The sequence below is a fragment of the Sapajus apella genome, unplaced genomic scaffold (genome assembly GCF_009761245.1).
Source record: "Sapajus apella isolate SASKATOON/1434 unplaced genomic scaffold, GSC_monkey_1.0 scaffold7, whole genome shotgun sequence".
NCBI classification, from domain to species: domain Eukaryota; kingdom Metazoa; phylum Chordata; class Mammalia; order Primates; family Cebidae; genus Sapajus; species Sapajus apella.
Window position 1 is genome coordinate 44,423,014 of NW_022436947.1, and position 25,580 is coordinate 44,448,593.

General features: G+C 35.3%; 1 protein-coding gene across 1 annotated transcript in view; it reads right to left on the reverse strand.

Moving 5' to 3' along the window:
• The window catches only part of SEMA3E (semaphorin 3E), a 278,611-nt gene that overhangs the window by 242,667 nt on the left and 10,364 nt on the right, over positions 1–25,580 (reverse strand). The window lies entirely within an intron of this gene.

Here is a 25,580-nt window from a genome sequence, read left to right on the forward strand (position 1 = left end):
ATCAGCTCCCCAACTGCCTTGCTGATTTCATCTCCCACTGTCCTCCCTGCTCCCTCCACTGTTAGAATGCACAAAAGATACTCTAATGTCAATGCCTTTGCCTCAGTCAGTCTGTCTGTCCACAATATTTTCCTTCCAGGTTTCCACATTCCTATAGTTTCCTACTCACATACCACTTTATCAGAGACTCTCTGATCACCCTATGTAAAAAAGAATCCCTGGAACACGATATCACACCTAATGTTTTATTTATTACTTATTTTTATTCAGAGTACTACTCAACAACTAGAATATACAGTCTCTTCTCCTACCAGACTATAAGCTTAATTAGGGCAGCAAATTTGTCTGTTTTATTCTCTGTTATATCCTTGGAATCTACATTGGTAATAATACAATTCTTTTCTTAACTGTATGCTATCATGCTCTAAGTAAACACTCACAATTGCAAGGTCATACTATGGTAGGCCCTGTGATAAAAACTTTAAGTATGATACTTAAATAAATCCAAAGAACAATCCTATGCAAAAAATTGGTACATTTTACAGATGAAGAACTGAAACTGAAAATGACCAAGGTCACAAAGCCAGAATTTGACTGTGTTTTCAATTGATGAGAAAAATAAGCAAATAAAAATACCTGCTGAGTCCTCACTGCCTTCTTAATGCTAAGAGGATATTTTGATAATTGTAGGTTTGTCCAGTTTGAACCTTCCTTGTCTAATTTAGCCTTCGATTTTAAATAACAGAGTGTTCTAATGTCACTAGGGGGTGGGTGAAACATATATATGTCTATTTATGGGACAAGTACACCCTCATCCTTGGGAAAAAGTCCTTTGGAAAGTTTGCTCTGGAATTTATACAGTAATTCTCCAATAGGATCTCTTCATCCTTAAAACATAAGTTTTATAACAGTTAATATTTCATGCAGAAAACTAACCCCTATACCATTGGGAAAGACAGTTTGATATATAAAGTTGGGATAATCTTTCAAAGCTCATATCCATGATTCAGTCAGTACAGACACTGAATTTGAATTCAGTTTTGTCATTTACTAGCTACATAGCTTTCCTTGGGCAATACATTTAAATAATTGAATTTTTTAGCGTGTGTGTGAAATATGAATAAGGATATGAAGACATTTGGGAGATAGAGACAGTGCCACAAAGGCATTGAGCGTATAGTAGATATTTCATGAAAATAATTTCTATGCATATTTGAAAAAGCATCTTAACATCATAACTCCTCTATAGTCTGAAAACAATGGAGACCTTGCCTTCTTGTGCATTCTAATGAATCCATTTATCCTATCCTGCCTTTCTCCTTAGCATCCCATCAATAAGAAAATGACATACAGAAAACAAAATCTAAAAATACACAGAAGTAAAACATGGAAGGAATTATCAATTCTTCTTTGTGAATCAGACTGTATGACTGCTTAAAATATGCCCAACAATGTCATGTGTTTTTAATGGAACACTGTAAACCACAAAACAATATGAAATGACTACTGTTTTCAAAAAGTACCCTTTCTTTACTCATTTAATCTAAAATTGAACTAACGAGGAGCCCTATTTACCATCTGCATAGAGAAACGGGCTTACTCTAATGTAATATGAAATCAGATTTCAGGCCTAAAAATAATTCATATTAGTATGATTAACAAAGCTTTTGAATTAAGATTATCAGTATTTTTGATCCACATTTCAATTGTTTTGATCATATCTTATTCCAAACATCAATATAGTAAAATTAATGTAAAAAATAATAATAAACTTTAAACAGTACTTTGGGGATGATATAAACACATTTTGAGGCAGTCTTTAAAATAAAACACTTTTCACATATCTCTCTTGTTTTCTACTAAAACTACGTATTTCATCTTAGTTTTCTACTCATCTCCATTAAGGAGTAAGAAACGTATATTTCCTTATAATCATTTACCAAAAAATTACAACAAAAATGACTTCTAAACATGTAGCATCTCTTAAAGCATTTAAAACACAAAATGATATTCATACATAAAAGCAGGAAAATAAAATTTCAGAAATTGTTCACTGAGTCTCTTAACTGGAGTATCAAGCACGTGAGGTTGAAAAATGGAAGTAAGAATTATTTACTCTACCCTTCAGTCTTTCTTGATGTTACTAAGAGGAAGAAGATTTCTCTGTTTGCCCCTTAATGTCTCAAGTAATTAAAAACTGCAACAGTTGCAAGATAAGCCACTGCACTGTGTACTTTTTAATGCCTAAGATGGGAGAAGGAATTTTAGCACAATAACAGGTAAATTGAGCTTCTCACATTCTTCCTCAGTGCCAAAATTCAGGACATAAACAACCAGACAGATTTTATTCCCCATTCAGCAGTGTGGACAGCCAGCCAGAAGTAGTTTTCCCGTTCAAATATAACAGATGCTGCGTTTCTTCCTTATAAGGAAAGGATTTCACCACATTTACTTTAGAGAAAGTTGGCATGGCACAGTTATGTGGAGTGACACCTGAAAATAATTTATTTATGCACAGAGAAAATAGTTTTGTTTAGTCATATCTAGTAACAAAAATGTTTTCTTCACAAATAAGTGTGTTGCCAGTTATCAGTCAAGAGAGAACAGTTTATGCTGCAATAAAAAAGCAACCCCCAAAATCTCAGTGGCTTACAACAACAGACTTATTTCTAACTCAGTTTACATATCCAAAGTGGGTGTTCAAGTGAGATCCTGCTTAGCAAGCAACCTTGGGACCCAGGATGACAGAAGTTCCATCTTGGAAGTACATCCAAAACTACTGAGGCAGGAAAAGAAAATGTGATAAATTGCACTCTCAGTGTGAAAGCTCACAGTTTCTGTGCACAAGTGTCATTTACCAATTCTGGCTTTATTTCATTGGCCAAAGCAAGCCCAAAAGCCAAGCTAACTTTCAGAGGGTGACAGGAATGTACAACAAAGAACGCCCAATGAAGAATTAAAAGATTAATGAAGAGCTTGAATGACTATTTCACCAACAATCTAAAATTTAAATAATGCCCTATCCATTGCTCTTATGTAAAATATTATGTTATCGATACACACTCACTGATCATCCACGCTAAACAAAACAGAGCACTATACTCCAGGAGAAAGGTAATAAATAAGACACAACTCTTACCTAACATAGTTAACCAATACCGCCACCAACACGATCTTCCTCATAACTAATAACAACAGCTAATAGAATAGGGCAATTTTTTCTGTGCCCAGCACTGTTCAAAGGGTTTCTGTGGCACCGTTATAACTTATCTCTCTACAGGTAACCTGAAATTACTACCATTGTTATCCTTAATTTGAGATTTCACTCCAAACAGTTCTAAAATGTACATATACTAATTGTACAGTTTACACTATAGATGACATTTAATTCACATGACATTATTTTTTAAACTCCTTACTTTGCAGACAGTGGGATATTATTGAAAGCCCTGAAAACAGAATAAAATAATGGTAATGATGAGACTAATTTCAAGAAAATGTAAGAGCTTGGACTATGGCCCAGAGAACAAAATAGGCTCTGCGTGAATGTGATCAACCATGGGTGAATATGGGTCCCCTAGAAGCTGGCTGGAGAAGAAGCATGTTTTTATTTTTAAGGAAAGATTAATAGGTTAAAACTACATGAAACTTTTTGGGGTCAAAAAAAGAATAACATTAATAATGTCACTCTTCATACACTCCCTATCATTTTTTACTACAGATGGAAGAGATTTGCACCTATCATCCATACTTTCCCACCTAAATGCAGATTATAGCAACTGTAAAGTAATACTTCTATTGCTATAAATGAAACACACAAAACTAGAGAGAATGGTCTTTAGTTGAAGAAGCATGGGGGAGGTAACTTAGATATCATGAAGAAATGTTTTCAGTAAGCATTGTTAAATACATACCAAAGCAAAATAACAAGAGCTGTTACAGAATCTCTCCCTCTTTCTCCAGAGGGCTTTATTTACTAAATGGAATTTTTTCATCAGGAGAGGTTTTAAACAAGCCTGCTTAAAGTAAGGAAAATGGATTAACTTGATTAAGAAAAGGGGAAAAAAATCTTTGGTAAATTGTGATGGGTTAAATGTATGCCCTTGAAGAGATTAGACCATGAACTAGGTAACCTGTTGGGGTCCCTTTCAAATCTGTGTTCTTGTGATTTCAATAATTGTGTTCAGTTGGGGGTAAATAGCTCCCGATAATTATGTGAGTCTATTTTGTTAACCTTTTGGCAAAGACAGTATACGTATTACAAAACCACTTCAAACTATGGTAGTAATTATGATACACAATATAGAAATATTTGGATCATTACAAAATTTGAGGTAGCTGGGGCAAATGTCATTCATGCTGTGTCCTATTTTGCATATGAAAAAATAAATCTGTTTTGCATTTCCTACTTTTTATATGTGTATTATAGACCAAACAGAGATACCAACATCTTAGAGACAACTAGTTCTGAGATGAAACATCTTACCAGAATAGGAAGAGGAACTATATTTGAATTTTTATTTTTATAAAACTTGCTTCAATACATTTTAGTAAGAGTCTAATAAGAAATAAAGAAAAAAAAAAAAACTGGCAAACTGGCTTTAGTCTACTTATTCAATGGTATTTGCTGCTCTTTTTCAAAAGTGCAACTTTCCCCTGAAACTCCACTAAAACTTCTACTTTATTCTTGCCTTTTTACTTCAGCCTGCAATTTTCTCCTCCATGTCTTCTCTTCATTCAAGTTTTGAAGGCCCAGATGAGATCCCACCTCTGACAAGAAACATTCTTACTTTTTTTTTTTTTTGGAGAACAAGTTTCTACTGTCATCCAGGCTGCAGTGCAATGGCAGGATCTCGGCTCACTGCAACCTCCGCCCCCTGGGTTCAAGAGAGTCTCCTGCGTCAGGCTCCCAAGTAGCTGGTATTACAGGCACCTGCCACTACGCCCAGCTAATTTTTGTATTTTTAATAGAGATGGAGGTTTCACCACATTGGCCAGGCTGGTCTTGAACTCCTGAACTCAGGTGATTTGCCCACCGTGGCCTCTCAAAGTACTGAGATTACAGACGTGAGCCACTGTGCTTAAATATTCCAATTTATGTTCTTTATTTTCTTCACTTTTAATAATTAATTTGGTTAAAATTTCAAACTATACGTTAAGAATTACTATTTTATATAGAAAACATAAACTGAAAAATGTACTTTAGAATAATTTAAAATGTTTTGTAGTCCAGAAATTTCTTTCTATTATATTCTTTTTGTGTTTTTAATGTTTTAGGTTCCTATACAATCTTCATTTTTCAAGGTTTATATATAATCCTCCTCTGAGAATGACTAATTTCTATTTCTTATATGACAGATAATAAATGTCCTAAAGTTAACTACAAAGGGATGAAACTAACTCCACCAAATATTTTTCCTTTCATGTCACAGAGTATGAAAGGCTTCCATTTCACTTACAGGAATTTATTAGAATAAATTATTTTTGATAAGTAATATTATGAAGGAGGAAATTGTAAATCACTGTTTGATGGGCTTTTTAAAGGTCGATTCATGTGCCAGATTTTACCAAACAGATGCTGATCTGGAATTCTGACAAAGTAAAGTAGTGTTTAAAAAGCAATCTTTCACAATAATTTAAAAAGTAATGTCAACTTAAAAAATGATTTAAGGTAGGGAGTTGAATTACTATGTCACCAACAATCAAAAATTTAAATAATGTCCTGTCCATTGCTCCTAAATAAAATGTTGTTTAAATAAAATATTGTGTTATCAATACACATTCACTAATCACCCACTCTAAATAGGCCAACGCACTATATTCCATAAGGAAGATAAGAAATAACTCTTTGAGCATTTTGCTTTACTCATCACCTACATTTTATGGTCAAGGTGGGATGGTAGATGATAGAAGAGATGGCACCAGCACTGGGAGTTGTGAGAAGTCAGAGAAGAAGGAAATCAGAGTAAGAAAGGTAATGAGAAAGTGGAAAAGTGAACACTGTCAGTGCCTACTATAATTCAGAATTTTAACAATAAAGTAGGTACTCTTTTACTTATAGTTGAGAAAACTAATGTTGATGGAGGTTAAATAATTAACCCAAAATCACAAAGCCTGAAGTTAGAAGAGCCGAGGCTTAAACTCAGGTTTCTCAGATGCCATGAAATCTTTATCTTCTTCTGACCTCATTATACAGCTGGTTACCTTTGTGTAAGTGACAAGTATTTTTTTTTTAGTACTTTATTTTATAGCTGCTACTTCATTCCAGTAATAACCTTATAAAAATTTGTATTTAAATCAGCCATCATGTCCTCAGGTATGCAGGTAATAACCAGAGTAGCTTTATCAATAAGACAGGAAAATACAAAGTCTGTTGGCGCAAGTTTATTCTCATTTGAACAGTGCTTGATTAAGTATTGGTAAAATTTGTCTCTGTGGCTTTCTTTTCTCTATTATCTGAATAGCTCATATTTTTGTTGCTATTGTTAATATAAAATCACTTTACAGGTATTCTATTATAAATGTCAATACAAAAGAGAGTTCAACTAGGTATTCAAGAAAAAGTGAACATAATTCATACTCTGCTGCCTAAAGATAAATACAATAAAATATAATAAAATTAGGGATATCTTTCATAAACATACATGCATATGTATTTTCTCAAAAATGAAATTATTATACATAATTGTTTATCAAATATCTTATATTTTCATCATATCCATATGTATGTGTACTGTATATACACATAGAAAAACATATACATATATACATTCTTATATAGTGGTTCAAAAATGGTCTAAAACTTATATTCTGATAGATGTTAGAAAATCGTCTTTTAGAAAACTATAACTCCTTCTGTTAAAATCATTCTTTTCTTTTTACATAGTAATACCTTATTTAACAAGTCTTGCCGATCTTCAGTCATTTAATCTCTTCTGGATGCTTATTTTTGTTCTTATTTATTATATATTAAATTTATGGGTTAACTTAGTAGTTATTATAATTTTATATTTTTCTGACTTTTTTAAAAAATACAGAAGAAAAACTCTTTGACTTGCCAAATTTGGCCCAGAAATTAAAATAAAAAATTTACATAAATACAAATAATTTTAGGATAAGTAGGTCCACTAGTATTTGGAACACATTTGAACAAAACAAAATAAAAAACCCAGAAACAAAAACAAAAATCATCCTGTTGCTTATCTGGAGTTTGTGTAATTGACTTTTATATTTTATCAAGCAACCATAAATGTGAGCCCTTGACCTACAGCAATCTATTATTAATACATTTTTGTCATTTTAAATGATCCACCTCCTCTATTTGTTTTCATTACAAAATTATAAATGAAGAAAATATTGGTAGTGTTCACTGGAGCCCTGTACTAAGAATTCTGATGCTATCTCTGGTCTTAAAAGGAAAAAAATGGCACAATTTATTAATAATACCTGCTATGGATATACTAAGAAGGAGTTATCACACTTAGCCTGAATTTGTCACATCTGAGATAATACTATGTCCTTCCCTCACTACATATTATTTTAAAAGGAAAGACAAAATGAAAGTCTATAGAAGAGAAAAAAATGAGTGCTACTACTGGAAAAGAGGATATGATATCTGCGGGTTATGTAATTACATACCTATGGATAGATGATAGATAGATAGATAGATGATAGATAGATAGATAGATAGATAGATAGATAGATAAGCAAAAGCCATGTTTGCTCTTTTGTTAAAAACTCTAAAAATAATATCCTGACATTTAGTAGGTAATCAATAATTAAGTAGGCTCACTGTAACTAGTTAAATAAATGATCTATGCTTTACTTAAAAAGTCCTGGGACAAAGAGGGAGTTTCTCATCTTATATAGCCTCCATAGTTCAGAATGAATAAAGTGATAGAAATGAGGGATTTTAAAAATATTTAATAAGGTTGTAGACTTGCATACTAAAAAAAATTACAATTAATGAAAGGAACACATGATTTTGTGAGGTAAATTCGTTCATTGACTTTAGTGTATTTCTGGTTTGTGTTTGCTAATCAAGATTCAGAACTGACATATACCTAATGTTAAGAATAACAATGTAAATAAACCTTGGTTAAAGAAGTAGACATTTTTAGCCTACCAACAAAAAACAGCCCAGGGCCAGATGGATTTACAGCTGAATTTTATGAGAGGTCCAAAGAGGAGCTGGTACCATTTCTCCTTAAACTATTCCAAACAATTGAAAAGGAGGGAATCTTTTTAAATTCATTTTATGAGGCCAGTATCATCCTGATACCAAAACTTGGCAAAGATACAACAAAAAAGGAAAACTTCAGACCAATATCCTTGATGAACATGGATGCAAAAATCCTTAATAAAATAATGTGGGACCAAATCCAGCAACACATCAAAATACTTATCCACCATGATCTAGTCAGTTCTATCCTTGGGAGGCAAGGCTGGTTCAACATACACAAATCAATAAATATAATCCATCACATAAACAGAACCAAAGACAAACACCACATGATTATATCAATAGATGCAGAATATTTGATAAAATTCAACATCCCTTCATGTTAAAAAGCCTCAATAAACTAGTTACTGAGGGACCATACCTCAAAATAATAAGAGCTATTTATTACAAAACCACAGCCAATATCATACTGAATGGGCAAAAGCTGGAAGGATTCCCTTGGAAAACTGGTACAAGACAAGGATGCCCCTTCTCACCACTCCTATTCAACATAGTATTGGAAATTCTGGCCAGGGCAATCAGGCAAGAGAAAGACAGGAAGAGAGGAAGTCAAATAGTCTCAGTTTGCAGATGACATGATTCTATGTTTAGAAAACCCCATCATCTCAGCCCCAAAACCCCTTAAGCTGATAGGCAACTTCAGCAAAGTCTCAGGATACAAAACCAATGTGCAAAAATCACAAGCATTCCTTTACACCAACAACAGACAAGCAGACAGCTAAATCATAAATGAAAACCCATTCACAATTGCTACAATGAGAATAAAATACCTAGAAATACAGCTAAAAAGGTATATGAAGGACCTTTTCAACAAGAACTACAAACTACTGCTCAAGGAAATAAGAGGACATAAATAAATGGAAAATTATTGCATCCTCAAGTATAGGAAGAATCAATATCATGAAAATGGCCATACAGCCCAAAGTAATTTGTAGATTCAATGTTATTCCCATCAAATGACCATTGACATTCTTCACAGAATTTTTAAAAAATTAAATTTCATATGCAGTGTCAAAGAAGATTTCATATAGCCAAAATAATCCTAAGCAAAAATAACAAAGCTGAACACATCATGCTATCTGACTTCAAACTATACTGCAAGGCTGCAGTAACCAAAACATCATGGTACTGGTACCAAAACTGGCCCCAGTGTGTGATGTTACCCTCTTTGTGCCCATATGTTCTCACTGTTCAACTCCCACTTATGAGTGAGAATATGGAGTGTTTGGTTTTCCATTCCTGTGTTAGTATGCTGAGAATTATGGGTTCCAGCTTCATCCATGTCCCTGCAAAGGACATGAACTCATTATTTTTTATGGCTGCATAGTATTCCATAGTGTATATGTGCCACATTTTCTTTTTCTAGGCTATCATTCATGGGCATTTGGGTTGGTTCCAATTCTTTGCTGTTGTGAACAGTGCTGCAATAAATATACCTATGCATGTGTCTTTATAGTAGAATGATTTATAATCCTTTGGGACTATATCCAGTAATGGGATTGCTGGGTCAAATGGTAGTTCTAGCTCTAGATCCTTGAGGAATTGCCACATTGTCTCCCACAATGGTTGAACTAATTTACACACCCACCAACAGTGCAAAAGCATTCCTATTTCTCCACAACCTCTCTAGTATCTGTCGTTCCCTGACTTTTTAATGATTGCCATTCTAACTGGCATGAAACTGTATCTCATTGTGGTTTTGATTTGTATTTCTTTAATGATCAGTGATGATGAGGTTATTTTCATGTTTGTTGGCCACATAAGTGTCTTCTTTTGAGAAGTGTGTGTTCATAGCCTTCGTCCACTTTTTGATGAGGTTGTTTTTTTCTTGTAAATTTGTTTAAGTTCCTTATAGATTCTGGATATTAGCCCTTTGTCAGATGGCTAAATTGCAAACATTTCCTCCCATTCTGTAGGTTCCCTGTTTATGCTGATGATAGTTTCTTTTGCTGTGCAGAAGCTCTTTAGTTTAATTGGATACCAATTTTTGGCTTTTGTTGAAATTGTTTTTGGTGTTTTAGTTATGACATCTTTGCCCATGCCTGTGTCCTGAAAGGTATTGCCTAGGTTTTCTTCTAGGGTTTTTATGGTTTTAAGTTTACATTTAAATCTTTAATGCATCTTGAGTTAATTTTTGCATAATGTATAAGGAAGGGGTTCAGTTTCAGCTTTCTGCATATGGCTATCCAGTTTTCCCAAAACCATTTGTTAAATAGGGAATCCTTTCCCCAATACTTTTGTCAGGTTTGTCAAAGATTAGATGGTTGTAGGTGTGTGGTGTTATCTCTGAGGTCTCTGTTCTGTTCTGTTTGTCCATATATCTGTTTTGGTACCAGTACCATGCTGTTTTTGTTATTATAGCCTTGTAGCATAGTTTGAAGTTAGGTCATGTGATGCCTCCAGCTTTGTTCTTTTTGCTTAGGATTGTCGGCTATATGGGCTTTTTTTGTTTGTTTGCTTCATATGAAATTTAAAGTAGCTTTTTCTAGTTCTTTGAAGAAAGCCAATGGTAGCTTGATGGGAATAGCATCCAAATTTATAAATTACTTTGGGCAGTATGGTCGTTTTCATGATATTGATTCTTCCTAATCATGAGCATGGAATTTTTTCCATTTGTGTCCTCTCTTATTTCATTGAGCAATGGTTTGTAGCTCTCCTTGAAGAAGTCCTTCACATCCCTTGTGAGTTGTATTCCTAGATATTTTATTCTCTTTGTAACAATTGTGAACAGGAGCTCACTCATGATTTGGCTCTCTGTCTGTCATCGGAATGCTTGTGATTTTTGCGCATTGATTTTATATCTTGTGAATTTGCTGAAGTTGCTCATCAGCTTAAGGCATTTGGGGGCTGAGATGACGGGGTTTTCTAAATACACAATCATGTCATCTGAAGATAAAATTTGACTTCCTCCCTTCCTATTTAAATATGCTTTATTTCTTTACCTTGCCTGATTGCGCTGGCCAGAACTTCCAATACTATATTTAATAGGAGGAGTGAGATACGGCATCCTTGTCTTATGCTGGTTTTCAAAGGGAATGCTTCCAGCTTTTGCCCATTCAGTATGATATTGGCTATGGGTTTGTAATGAATAGCTCTTATTATTTTGAAATATATTCCATCAATACCTAGTTTATTGAGTGCTTTTAGCATGAAGGAATGTTGAATTTTGTCAAAGGCCTTTTCTGCATCTATTGAGATAATCATGTGATTTTTGCCATTGGTTCTGTTATGTGATGGATCAGATTTATTTATTTGCGTCTGTTAAATCATCCTTGCATCGCAGGGATGAAACCGACTTTATCGTGGTAACTAAGCTTTTTAATGTGCTGCTGGATTCGGTTTGCCAGTATTTTATTGAGGATTTTCACATCAATGTTCATCAGAGATATTGGCCTAAAATTTTCTTTTTGTTGTTGTTGTATCTCTGCCAGGTTTGGGTATCAGGATGATACTGGCCTCATCAAAAAAGTTAGAGAGGAGTCCCTCTTTTCTGTTGCTTGGAATATTTTTAGAAGGAATGATACCAACTCCTCTTTGTACCTCTGGTACAATTTGGCTGTGAATTTGTCTGGTCCTGGGCTTTTTTTTTTTTTTTTTTTTGGTTGGTAGGCTATTAATATTAATTACTGCCTCAATTTCCGAACTTGTTATTGGTCTATTCAGGGATTCAACGACTTCCTTGTTTAGTCTTGTTAGAGTGTATGTGTCCAGGAACCTAACCATTTTTTTCTAGATTTTCTAGTTTATTTGCATAGAGATGTTTATAATATTCTCTGATGGTAGTTTGTATTTCATGGGATCAGTGGTGATATCCCTTTTATCATTTTTATTGTGTCTATTTGCTTATCTCTCTTTTCCTCCTTATTACTCTGGCTAGTCGTCTATCTATCTTGTTAATCTTTTCAAAAAAACCAGCTCCTAGATTCACTGACTTTTCTTTGAAATGTTTTCATGTCTCTCCTTCAGTTCTGCTGTGATCTTAGTTATTTCTTATTTTCTATTAGCTTTTGAACGTATTTGCTCTTGCTTTTCTAGTTTTTTTAATTATGATTTTAGGATATCGATTTTAGATCTTTCCTGCTTTCTCCTGTGGGCACTTAGTGCTATAAATTTCCCTCTAAAAACTGCTTTAGCTGTGTCCCAGGTATTCTGGTATGTTATGCCTTTGTTCTCATTGGTTTCAAAGAACTTATTTATTTCCATTTTAATTATTTACCCTGTAGTCATTTCGTTATTTACCCTGTAGTCATTCAGAAGCAGATTGTTCAGTTTCCATGTGGTCATTTGTTTTTGAGTGAGTTTCTTAATCCTAAGTTCTAATTTGATTGCATTATAGTCTGAGAGACTGTTGCCTATGATTTCTGTTCCTTTGCATTAGCTGAGGAGAGTTTTACTTCCAATTATGTGTTCAATTTTAGAATAAGTATGATGTGGTGCTGAGAAGAATGTATAGTCTGTTGATTTGAAATGGAGAGTTCTCTAGATGTCTATTAGGTCCTTTTGGTCCAGAGCCGAGTTCAAATCCTAAATATCCTTGCTAATTTTCTGTCCCATTGATCTATCTAATATTGACAGTGGGGTGTTAAAGTCGCCCACTATTATTTTGTGGGATTTTAAGTCTCTTTGTAAGTCTCTAAGAACTTTCTTTATGAATCTGAATGTTCCTGTCTTGGGTGCATATATATTTAGGATAGTTAGCTCTTCTTGTTGCATTGATCCCTTTACCATTATGTAATGCCCTTCTTTTTCTTTTTTGATCTTTGTTGGTTTAAAGTCTATTTTATCAGAGACTAGGATTATGAACCCTGCTTTTTTATGCCCTCCATTTGCTTGGCAAATCTTCCTCTTTCTGTTTATTTTGAGTTTATGTGTGCCTTTTATGTGAGATGGGTCTCCTGAATACAGCATACTGATAAAAAGTCTTGACTCTTTATCCAATTTGCCAGTCTGTGTCTTTTAATTGGGGAATTTACATTTAAGGTTAATATTGTTATGTGTGAATTTGATCCTGCCAATATGATGCTAACTGGTTATTTTGCCCGTTAGTTGAAATAGCAGTTTCTTCATAGTGTCGATAGTCTTTACATTTTGGTATGTTTTTGCAGTGGCTAGTACTGGTTTTTCCTTTCCATATTTAGTGCTTCCTTCAGGAGCTCTTGTAAGGTAGGCCTGGTGGTGACAAAATCCCTCAGCATTTGATTGTCTGTAAAGGGTTTTATTTCTCCTTCACTTATGAAGTTTAGTTTGGCTGGACATGAAATTCTGAGTTGAAAATTTTTTTCTTTAAGAAGGTTGAATGTTGGTCCCCACTCTCTTCTGGCTTGTTAAGTTCCTGCAGAGAGATCTTCTATTAGTCTGATGGGCTTCCCTTTGCAGGTAATTCAACCTTTCTCTCTGGCTGCCCTTAACATTTTTTCCTTCATTTCAACTTTCATGAATCTGATGATTATGTGTCTTGGGATTGCTCTTTTCAAGGAGAATTTTTGTGGTGTTCTCTGTATTTCCTGAATTTGAATGTTGGCCTGTCTTGCTAGATTGGGGAAGTTCTCCTGGATAGTATCCTGAAGATGTTTTCCAGCTTGGCTCTATTCTCTCCATCACTTTCAGGTATACCAGTCAAATGCAGGTTTGGTCTCTTCACATAGCCCCGTATTTCTTAGAGGCTTTGTTTGTTCCTTTTTGTTCTTTTTTCTCTAATCTTGTCTTCACACTTTATTTCATTAAGTTGGTCTTCAGTCTCTGATATTCTTTCTTCTGCTTGATCGATTTGGCTATTGATACTTGTGTATGCTTCACAAAGTTCCAGTGCTGTGTTTTTCAGTTATATCATCAGGTCATTTATGTTCTTCTCTAAACTTGTTATTCTAGTTAGCAATTCCTATAACTTTTTATCAAGTTTCTTAGCTTCCTGGCATTGGGTTAGAACATGCTGCTTTAGCTCAGAGGAGTTTATTATTACCCACCTTCTGAAGCCTACTTCTGTCAATTCATCAAACTCATTCTCTGCCCAGTTTTGTTCCCTTGCTGGTGAGGAGCTGTGATCCTTTGGAGGAGAAGAGGCATTCTGGTATTTGGAATTTTCAGCCTTTCACATTGATTTTTCCTAATCTTCATTGATTTGTCTACCTCTGGTATTTGATGTTGGTGACCTTTGCATGGGGTGTTTGGGTGATCATCTTTTTTGTTGCTGTTGATGCTATTGCTTCCTGTTTGTTGTTTTTCCTTCTAACAGTCAGGACCCTCTTCTGCAGGGGTGCTGGAGCTTGCTGGAGGTCAACTCTATACTCTGTTTGCCTGGGTATCACCAGTGTAAGCTGAAGAAGAGCAAAGATTGCTTCCCGCTCTTTCCTCTGGAAGCTTCACCCCAGAGGGGCACCTGACAGATGAAGCTCTCCTGTATGAGGTGTCAGTCGGCCCCTGCTGGGAGGTGTCTCCCCGTCAGGAGGCATGGGGATTAGGGACTCACTTGATGAGTAAGTCTGTCCCTTAGCAGAGCTCGAGCACTGTGCTGGGAGGTCCACTGCTCTTCAGAACCAGCAGGCAGGAATGTTTAAGCCTGCTGAAGCTGCATCCACAGCTGCCCCTTCCCCCCAGGTGCTCTGTCCCAGGGAGATGCAAGTTTTACCAATAAGCCCCTGACTGGGGCTGCTGCCTTTCTTTCAGAGATACCCTGCCCAGAGAGGAGGAATCTAGAGAGGCAGTCTGGCTACAGTGGCTTTGCAGAGCTGTGGTGTTTGACATTCCTGGTGGCTTTGTTTACACAGTGAGGGGAAAACTACCTACTCAAGGTTCAGTAATGGCAGACTCCCCTCCACCCACCAAGCTCGAGTGTCCCAGGTTGATTTCAGACTGCTGTGCTGGCAGCAAGAATTTCAAGCCAGTGGGATCTTAGTTCGTTGGACTCCATGAGGGTGGAATCTGCTGAGCAAGACTACTCGGCTCCCTGGCTTCAGCCCCTTTTCCAGGGGAATGAACAGTTCTGTCTTGCTGGAGTTCCAGGCACCACTGGGTTATGAAAAACACTCCTGCAGCTAGCTCGGTGTCTGCCCAAATGACTATCCAGCTTTGTGCTTGAAACCCAGGGTCCTGGTGGTGTAGCCACCTGAGGGAATCTCCTGATCTGTGGGTTGTGAAGACCACAGGAAAAGTGTAGTATCTGGGCCAGATAGCTCCATCCCTCATGGCGAGCCCTTCATTTCTTCTCTTGGCTAGGGGAGGGAGTTCCCTGACCCCTTGTGCTTCCCAGGTGAGGCGATGCCCACCCCGCTTCTGGTCCTCCTCCATGGGCTGCACCCACTATCTATCCAGTCCCAATGAGATGAGCCTGGCTCCTCAGTTGGAAATGCAGAAATCACCTGCCATCTGCATTGATCTCCCTGGGAGCTGCAGACTGTAGCTGTTCCTATTTGGCCATCTTGCCCAGGAATAAAAATTGTTTCATTTGTTAAAGAAAAATGGGCTTTGACAGGCTCTATAATAATGTAAAGGAAAGTGGCTTTTATTTCTTCATTTCCTCATATTGATGAGATTGTCATATTTAATAAAATAGGATAGCAAAAGTTTGGCCCTATCTCTTTAATTAACATCTATATTATAGATGTTCAATATTATATTCATATATATTTGAAAGCACCTGAAGACATTATACTGATAGCAAATGGAAAAACTCTCCAAAGGTATCTGAGAAGGTACACAAATTCAAATGACTTATGGTAAAGCCATGAGTCTGTCATGTGTTATCTTCTGAGATCAGACATCCTTGTTTATCACACTATGATATTTTGAAATATCATCAATTTGTTATTGCTACAAGAACTTTAGTATGGATAGATGTATATAATAATTAGTGATACTCCTTATACTGATGACGTTTTACAAAATAGTTCTTCCTGTATATTCAAAATTCCAAGAAAGTATAAGCAGGTCATAAACTGGTAATGTAGGAAAAGAGCATTTGGTGAATGAATTTAATCCTATAACAAAAACAAACTAGAGGCTGCAAAGAGATTTGGCTAAAATATAGGCTTATTTTAAATTTAGAGGAAATAATGAATATTTTTAACAACCAAAGTCTTTTATGAAATTATTTTTTGCAGATTACCGTTTGACTTACAAGGAATTAATTAAAAATTATTCTCAAAAATTATATCCCTCATTTTTAAAACATGAGACTTTCTACAAATATGTAGAGAGAATGGCAAATCTACAAGATGACAGCAAATTCAAGTTACAAAATTAAGCAATCACAGCTATGATAGTATTTTAATTCTGCTATTCTGTTGTGACCATTCCAGATTCTTTTTAAATAAAAAAATAAGACATTTAAAAGGCTTCTGTTTATTTTGGCCATGAAGAAAGATGGTTTTGATTCCTCATATTAAAAAAGGTTGTGTTTAGCTCAAGTTTATCCAGACCTTAAAATTGATCTTTCATTTACTACAAGTATGTAAATAATTTTATAATATTTATAAAGAAAACCAGCAATGACATTTATTGGTCTACTTCATCCAGGAAAGCCAGAAAAGTATATATTTTATATACTTTAATTAAAATTTGCTTTAACTGTGTGTTAAACTCCTTCCAAATACTGACATTTTAGATAAAGCCCATGAAAAGCGTATTTTAAATTAAAAAAATATATATACTTTAAAAGAATTCCTACAATGAAGGCAACCTTTATCATTTTAACTCATCAGTTTCCAGAAGACATTAATGTGGAAAATGTTGTTAATCAAGTTAAGCAAAGACACACAATAGCAGAACTATAGTATTTGAATATAGGTATGTCTCACTCCAAAGTACATGTCTTTTTCAGGGCACCACACATTGTTACTACATATATGATCCACATTCTAGACTGGAGAGAATAGAAGAGGGTTTTCCTTAACTTCAAGAAACAAATCAACCTCATGCAATAAAGAAAAAAGTTGGCTCAACAGAGTCTATGAGAAAACCCTTAGAAGGGCTGACAGCAGTCAAATAAGGTGGTATATTTGCCAAATAAGCTGTTGTCAACGTGGGTGTCTTTAATAAATAAAAGCCATTGATTAGCCGGATGTGGTGGCTTATGCCTGTTATCCCAGCATTTTGGGAGGCTGAGGTGGGCAAATCACCTGAGGTCAGGAGTTCAAGACCAGTTTGACCAACATGGAGAAACCCTGTCTTTGCTAAAAATATAAAATTAGCCAGGTGTGGTGGTGCATGCCTGTAATCCTAGCTACTCAGGAAGCTGAGGCAGGAGAACTGCTTGAACCCAGGAGTTGGAGGTTGCAGTGATCCAAGATCGTGCCACTGCACGCCAGCCTGGGCAACAAGAGTGAAACTCCATCTCAAAGAAAAAAATAAAGTGGCTTAACAACACCAGTATCACTATTCTGTAAACAAAGCAGATATCTCTGGAGTATAAATTGTGGTGCTCCATTACAAGAGGGACATTAACAAACAGGAGAATGACTAACATACTGACAGAACAGTCAAGATATTGAGGAATAGTCACCTACGACAAAAGAGAATAAAAGAGGAAGTCAAATTGTCCCTATTTGCAGACAATATGATTGTATATTTAGACGACCCTATGATCTCAGCCCAAAATCTCCTTAAGCTGATAAGCAACTTCAGCAAAGTCTCAGGATATGAAATCAATGTGCAGAAATCACAAGCATTCCTATACACCAAAAACAGACAAACAGAGAGCCAAATCATGAGTGAACTCCCATTCAGAGTTGCTACAAAGAGAATAAAATACCTAGGAATACAACTAACAAGGGATGTGAAGGACCTCTTCAAGGAGAACTACAAACCACTGCTCAAGGAAATAAGAGAGGAAATGCTCATGCTTAGGAAGAATCAATATTGTGAAAATGGCCATAATGCCCAAAGTAATTTGTAGATTCAATGCTGTCCCCATCAAGCTACCATTGACTTCCTTCACAGAACTGGAAAAAAACCACCTTAAATTTCATATGGAACCAAAAAAAGAGCCCACATAGCCAAGACAATCCTAAGCAGGAAAAAACAACAAACAAACAAAAAAAACCCACAAAGTTGGAGGTATCATGCTACCTGACTTCAAACTATACTACAAGGCTACAGTAATCAAAATAGCATGGTAGTGGTACCAAAACAGAGATATAGACCAATGGAACAGAACAGAGGCCTCAGAAGTAATGCCATACACCTGCAACCATCTGATCTTTGACAAACCTGACAAAAACAAGAAATGGGGAAATGATTCCCTATTTGATAAATGGTGTGTTGGGAAACCTGGCTAGCCATATGCAGAAAGCTGAAAGAGGATCCCTTCCTTACTCCTATACAAAAAGTAACTCCAGATGGATTAAAGATTTAAACACAAGACCTAAACCCATAAAAAACCCTAGAAGAAAACCTAGGCAAAACCATTCAGGACATAGGCGTAGGCAAGGACTTCATGATTAAAACACCAAAAGCAATGGCAACAAAAGCCAAAATTGACAAATGGGATCTAATTAAACTTCAGATCTTGTGCACAGCATGAGAAACTATCATTAGAGTGAACCAGCAACCAACAGAATGGGAAAAAACTTTCGCAACCTACCCATCTGACAAAGGGCTAATATCCAGAATCTACAAAGAACTTAAAGAAATTTACAAGAAAAAACAAAGAACCCTATCAAAAAGTGGGCAAACATTTTTGAACAGAAACTTTTCAAAAGAAGACATTTATGCAGCCAACAAACATGAAAAAAAGCTCATCATCACTGATCATTAGAGAAATGCAAATCAAAACCACATTGAGATACCATCTTACACCAGTTAGAATGTCACTCATTAATAAATGTCGAGACAACAGATACTGGAGAGGATGTGGAAAAATAGGAACGCTTTTACACTGTTGATGGGAGTGTAAATTAGTTCAACCATTGTGGAAGACAATGTGGTCATTTCTCAAGAATCTAGAACTAGAAATACCATTTGACCCAGCAATCCCATTACTGAGTATATACCCAAAGGATTATAAATCATTCCACTATAAAGACACATGCACATGTATGTTCATAGTGGCACTGTTTACAATAGCAAGGACTTGGAGCCAACCCAAATGTCCATCAATGATAGAATGGATAAAGAAAATGTGGCACATATACACCATGGAATACTATGCAGCCCATAAAAAAGGATGAGTTCATGTCCTTTGCAGGGACATGTGTGAAGCTGGAAAGCATCATCCTCAGCAAACTGAAACAAGAACAGAAAAACAAACACTGCAAATTCTCAAATAAGTAGGTGCTGAACAATGAGAACACATGGACACAGGGAGGCAAACATTATACACTGGGGCCTATTGGGATGAGGGGCTAGGGGAGGGATAGAAGGAGGTGGGGACATTGGGGAGGGATAACATTAGGAGAAATACCTAAGGTAGATGACAGGAGGAATGGATACAGCAAACCACCACGGCATGTGTATACCTATGTAACAATCCTGCATGATCTGCACATGTACCCCAGAACTTAAAATATGTATGTGTAAAAAAAGAGCATGGTAACTCTCTGATATGGTTTGGCTGTGTCCCCACATCCAAATCTCATCTTGAATTCCCATGTGTTGTGGGAGGGACCCAGTGGGAGTTAATTGAATTATGGGGCCACTCTTTCCCATGCTGTTCTTGTTATAGTGAATAAGTCTCACAAGATCTGATGGTTTTAAACACAGAAGTCTCCCTGCACAAGCTCTCTCTCTGGCTTCTGCCATCCATGTAAGATGTGACTTGCTCCTACTTGCCTTCTGCTGTGATAGTGAGGCTCCCCCGGCCATGAGGAACTGTAAGTCCATTATAAACCTCTTTTTTAAGTTGCCCAGACTCATGTATGGCTTTATCAGCAGTGTGAAAATGAACTAGTACACTATCTTTATATATTTGGAGGTCCATCATGACTGATGTCCTTCCTGCTGGCATTAAAGGAAAAACACTAAGACTAAAATGTGGAAAATGATTTGAGATTAGGTAGGTAAGTACTCGCTCTTCACTAGATATTACAAAATGAAACGAAATTCCTTGTGAGGCAGTAATCTCACACTCCATGAAAATGCACAAATTCAAAATGATAAATATGTGACCACCTATCTGGAAGACATGGACATGATAGCTTCACAGAGTGGGCAGTAATCACTAAAATTTCTACCCTCGATAAAATTATCCGATTGGGGTAAAATCATACAACTTTCCTAAACTATAGTTTTTTTTCTAATTAGCGATTTTGTTGTTGTTGTTGTTGGAATAAGGCATAAATTGCTAAATCCATAAGGTAGATTTTAATTGCCTAAGTTCAATTATTAGCTTTTCCATTTAGCAATTGTTCCTTCCTCCCTTTTCCTCCCTCCTCTCTGCTTCTCCTTTTCTCTCTCCCCTACCCCATTTTTTTTATCTCATCTTCTCTCTGTCTATCAAACACCTTCTTGGCAATTACTATGTGCCAGGCACTACTTTAAATACATTTAAAAGCTCTTTCGTTTAATCCTTATCACAACCAATGAGAAGGTGATATTTATTATACACCTCCTTTAGTCAGAGAAAGGTTAAGTAACACATCCAGGATCACACCAATAAATTTGTTTCTTCCACATTTGATTTCTAAATAGTACTAAACATTGGGAAAAAATTAGCAATGTGCAAAATTAACCAATTTGTTTATCTTGAGCAGCCAGGTATAAGAGAGTCACAGCCAGATGAGGGAAACATTTTAGGAAAACATAATTTACATGTTTTTTAAAAGCTCAGCGGCAGGAAAGATTATAAAATTAAATGAAATAATAAAGTTAGGAAAGGACCGGCCCAAAATTATTTGGATGCCAAAGTAAGCCAATCCCAGCTGTTCTTCTCTACTCTGCCTGCCATCCTCAGCAAGAGCAGTATGGGGGAGTGTGGGCAACCGGCTGCAGTAGCAGCTGGGCCTATTTGCTAAGAGGGAAAAAAAAATAGTCAGTGAAGACAAAGGGAGATTTTGGTGGCTAGCAGTGTTAAGTAGAAAATTGGAGCTTGGTCGGGGAGTCTCAGAAGTGAAAAGCAGCAGTGCTGTCAGCAACAAAATTACAATATTACACAAACGGTTCACAGGAGAGCACTCCCTGAAGTAGCGCCTTAACTGGCAAGAATTCTTTTTCATCCATAGCAAAACAACCAATGGTAATTTTGTATTTGTTTTCTCACATCAACAGTATTCTAGACATTCAAAAATGAAGCACTACCAACTCTTCTAAATATTTGTTAGATATAAACTAGCTGACTAAAAGGACAAATGGCATTTCTAACTTAAAACAACATATTGCTATTACTATTTTTGATTAATATAAAAACTTATGTGTCTAATAAGCATATTATATTCTAAACATAACCACACACAATAAAACCCTTAAATTGTATTTTATGTCCCTTGAGATCAGTACTATAAAAGGCAACGTGTTTCTGAGTGATAACTGCTTCATTAGTGTGTAAACTGTCTCATTAGTAATGATTCTTTAGTTTTATTTCTCATTTTTATTCTTATTTAACTTTATTGATTTTTAACTCATAGAGAACTCAGTTTTTTTCTCCAGATAGAAAAAAGTCTTCTCCAATCCTAAAATATATCAGACTTCAGTTTGGGCATACACATTTTGGAGCAAGTTAAAAACATTTGGCAAAAAATCTGTCAAAAGCAGTGCCCAGTACATAACTTTTGTCTTCTGAGCAATACAGTAACAAAAAGGCATTTTCATTCTTTTGTTTTTTAATTGTATAGTTGACTCACCTCTAATATTTTCCTTCTAATTGTAGTTATTTAAATATTATTATAAGAAAATTTTTCTTTGGGGAATTACAAGAAAATTAAACCATATGAATGTGCTATAGAAGTTTAAACACATTAACTTCTTATGACTGTAACAATATAGTAATAAAATCAATATTTTGGGTGGCTCGTTAAATCCATTCCAGTATTTTATAGTCCTAGCCACTCCATCTACTTTCTTCTTTCTGGACAAAATAAGAAAAAATGTTTTTCTTTCTCATATTAATGGAAATGTACAATGATTTGGATAATTGTGTGTCCCAACAACTTAAATTACAACATTTGATGTTGAAAAAATTTCTTTCTCTTTTTAAATTACATTTTGATTATGGGTGATATGGTTATTCTAAGAATATACCATATGGTTAGCTCAAGTTTATCCAGACCTTAAACTGACAGTAAGCTCAATATTCTAGTATTCATTCTAACCAATTATAAAGTATTTGTAGTTACCATTCATCTGACCAGAAATATGTGTAACACTTATGCTTTGTGATAATGTCGAGCTTAAAATTGCTTTAACCTTTCTTTGTTTTGTTTGCTTTTAATATATTATTTATTTTGCTGGGGATCAGGAAAAATAAGTTATGTCAGTTTCATCAATAATAGAGCTGTTTTCAAAAAAAATCATTTTTTCCTTATCATGATTTTTCCTAACATTTTCTTTAAACATATATTGTTTTTGCTTTTCTTAGAATTATAGACGTGATCCTAATTTCTATACACTTCTTTTTATAGATGGTCTTTAGTTTCTAAAAACAAAATAATCCAGTGCTTCCCATTTCCATTTTATTTACTCTTTATAATAATAAGGTATGGTGACAAATGTGTGCTTTCTTCTAAATTTGAGATTTCTGTTTACGGTTTGTGTTAAGTGCATTGTATTTGATTAATTATAGAATAGTACCAAAAAAAAAAATTTAGGATATAGCATTTCAAAATAGATTATCAATTGATTTTGATAAATACATGAGAAAAACATTTTTGCTTGGCTTATAGCTATGATAAAATCTTAGTAAAATGAAATTTTCCTAAGTTATTTCTCAAATAACCTGGATTGAGTAATAAAGCGAAATACCTTGCATAAACGAAGTAGAATGATAAAACATTGCCATTGCTTTTCCTCCTTGCTATATTACTACCAGTAGCTGTGCCTTAAAAACAATAAATCAAAGACAAATGGCCAAATTATTTATAAAACCGCATAGGGACGGACTGATTTAAAAAAAAAAAAATCTTGCTTTTGGTCACTTGGGGCATTTCTGAAAAACAAAGGTGTTATATAAGTTATCACTTTTTCCCAGTTCTGACTTTGAATGCACCAGATGAATTAATACTATCATCTGCCATAGCCTCAAATGGTATCTTTTAATAATTTACAGATATTTTCTGAATAATTTTAAAGCAGTTCTGGATTTCTCCTCAGAACTTTTGCAATAGAAGTGTTGAAGCCAAACTAGTGCCTAATGTTTTGCAAAAGGGGCAGAAGAGAATTATTTTCATCATATCGCCTGTCTTCTGAATGCTTTCCCAACCCCATCATTTCATTTCCTGCCATCTCTGTTAGGAATGTATTTTTATGTGGCATCCAACAAAAGAATTAAGATTGGTAATACTAATGTGAATAAATATAGCAATTAAGTTAGGTATGTTAGATGCAATACACAAAATATATTCAGTACCTAAAGTTTATTAGAGTCTAACTATTCAAGCAATAAAATGTAATATAACTGCCTTCAGCATTTTCAAACTCTAATTGTGAATTTGCAGTAATCATATATTACTCATGCAAAAAAACTGAAAATTCCTCAAAGCCATTTAGAAATGAGGGAAATTAAATTTAGCAAGAACAAAGAATGTGTGATACTAGTGTAGAGTCATGAACACAGTGGAATTAAGTTAATTTCTGGGAGAATACAGTGTATTCTAAGCAGTGGGATGATTGTGGGCACATGGCAGAATGGTGCAAGGCAGGGTATGACATAGCTAATTTGTTCAAACATCTTGCCCAAGCTACTCCTATTCATGTTCAAGACTGAGCTTTGGTTCTCTTTTCAGCCCCACCTTCATGCTTTTAATGCATCCCTTGGGATACAAAAAAGCACCCTACTTTATTGTGACTTGTCTCCTTTTACAGCTGTATCTTAAGCTTCTTGAGAATAGGGTTTGACTAAAAGGTGTGTGTGTGTGTATGTGTATGTGTGTTAAACTTGTTATTTTAAAATAGTTTTAGATTTACAGACAGTTATGGTGAGTACAGAGAGTTCCCCTATACCTGTACCTAGCTTCCCTTGTTCACATTATACGTTTGTATGGCACATTTATCACAGTTAATGAAAGATACATTATTAATTAAAATTCAAACTTTATTCAGATTTTCTTAGTTTATATCTAATAATACTTTACTATCACAGGATTCCAACCAGTATACCACACTATGTTTCTAAAACTGGAATTTTTATTCTCGGTACCTAAAATATTGAAGAAACTGAACAAATACTTATGAGATAAATGAATGAATAATAAGCAAGTTCTACTTAAAAATTATAGACCCTCCTAATTCTCTGAAAGCAATGATATGGTTTGGCTCTGTGTCCCCACCCAAATCTCATCTCAAATTGTAATAATCCCCATGTTAGCATTAAGGGTGGACCTGGTGGAGGTAATTTAATCATGAGAGCAGTTTCCCCCATGCTGTTTTTCTGCTAGTGCATGAGTTCTCAGGAGATCTGATGGTTTTATCTGATGGCTTTTCCTCCTTTACTCTGCACTTCTCCTTCCTACTGCCATGTGAGGAAGGATGTGTTTGCTTCCACTTCTGTCATGATTGTAAGTTTCCTGAGGCTTCCCAGCCCTGTGGAACTGTGAGCCAATTGAACCTCTTTCCTTTATAAATTAGCCAGTCTTGGGCAGTTCCTTTTTTTTTTTCATTCAAAATATTCTGCTAATTTACATATATTTCAGAAAGAGGATTCCTTACAAGGCTATAGGACAGTGGTTTCTGGGCTGGTGTCCAGGATATCAAGGAGGAAATTGTTGCATTCTGTCCCTTGAAAAGATTATGGCAATTAACAAATGCACATGGTCACTTTAGTTATTAATAATGCGATTAAAATTAAAGTGGATAAAGCAATAAACTTCATTAATTACTCATTATATATAGCTTTCCACTGTTTCCCAAGGCTATTTCCATTGATTTTACTCCAAAAGAATTTAAAGGAAAATCTTTAAAAAGGCTTTCTTTATGATAACATAGTGTCCTGCGCACTCTGAAATGAATTATGTGTTTAAATATGTATAAACAACGTAGCTTTATCGTGCCTGGTGAGCAATGAAGTCATTCATAACAGAATCAGTGGAATGTCTTAATTTTATCATACTCTCAGGCAGTTCTTTATAGCAGCATGAGAATAGATTAACACAGGCAATGATCAAGATGTATAACAAAGGGGATGAAGTGGTAAGTGACTTCTAATTTCATTTGTCCAGGAAAATGGCTCTTTGAGGCATAAAAGAGTTTTTGAATTTTA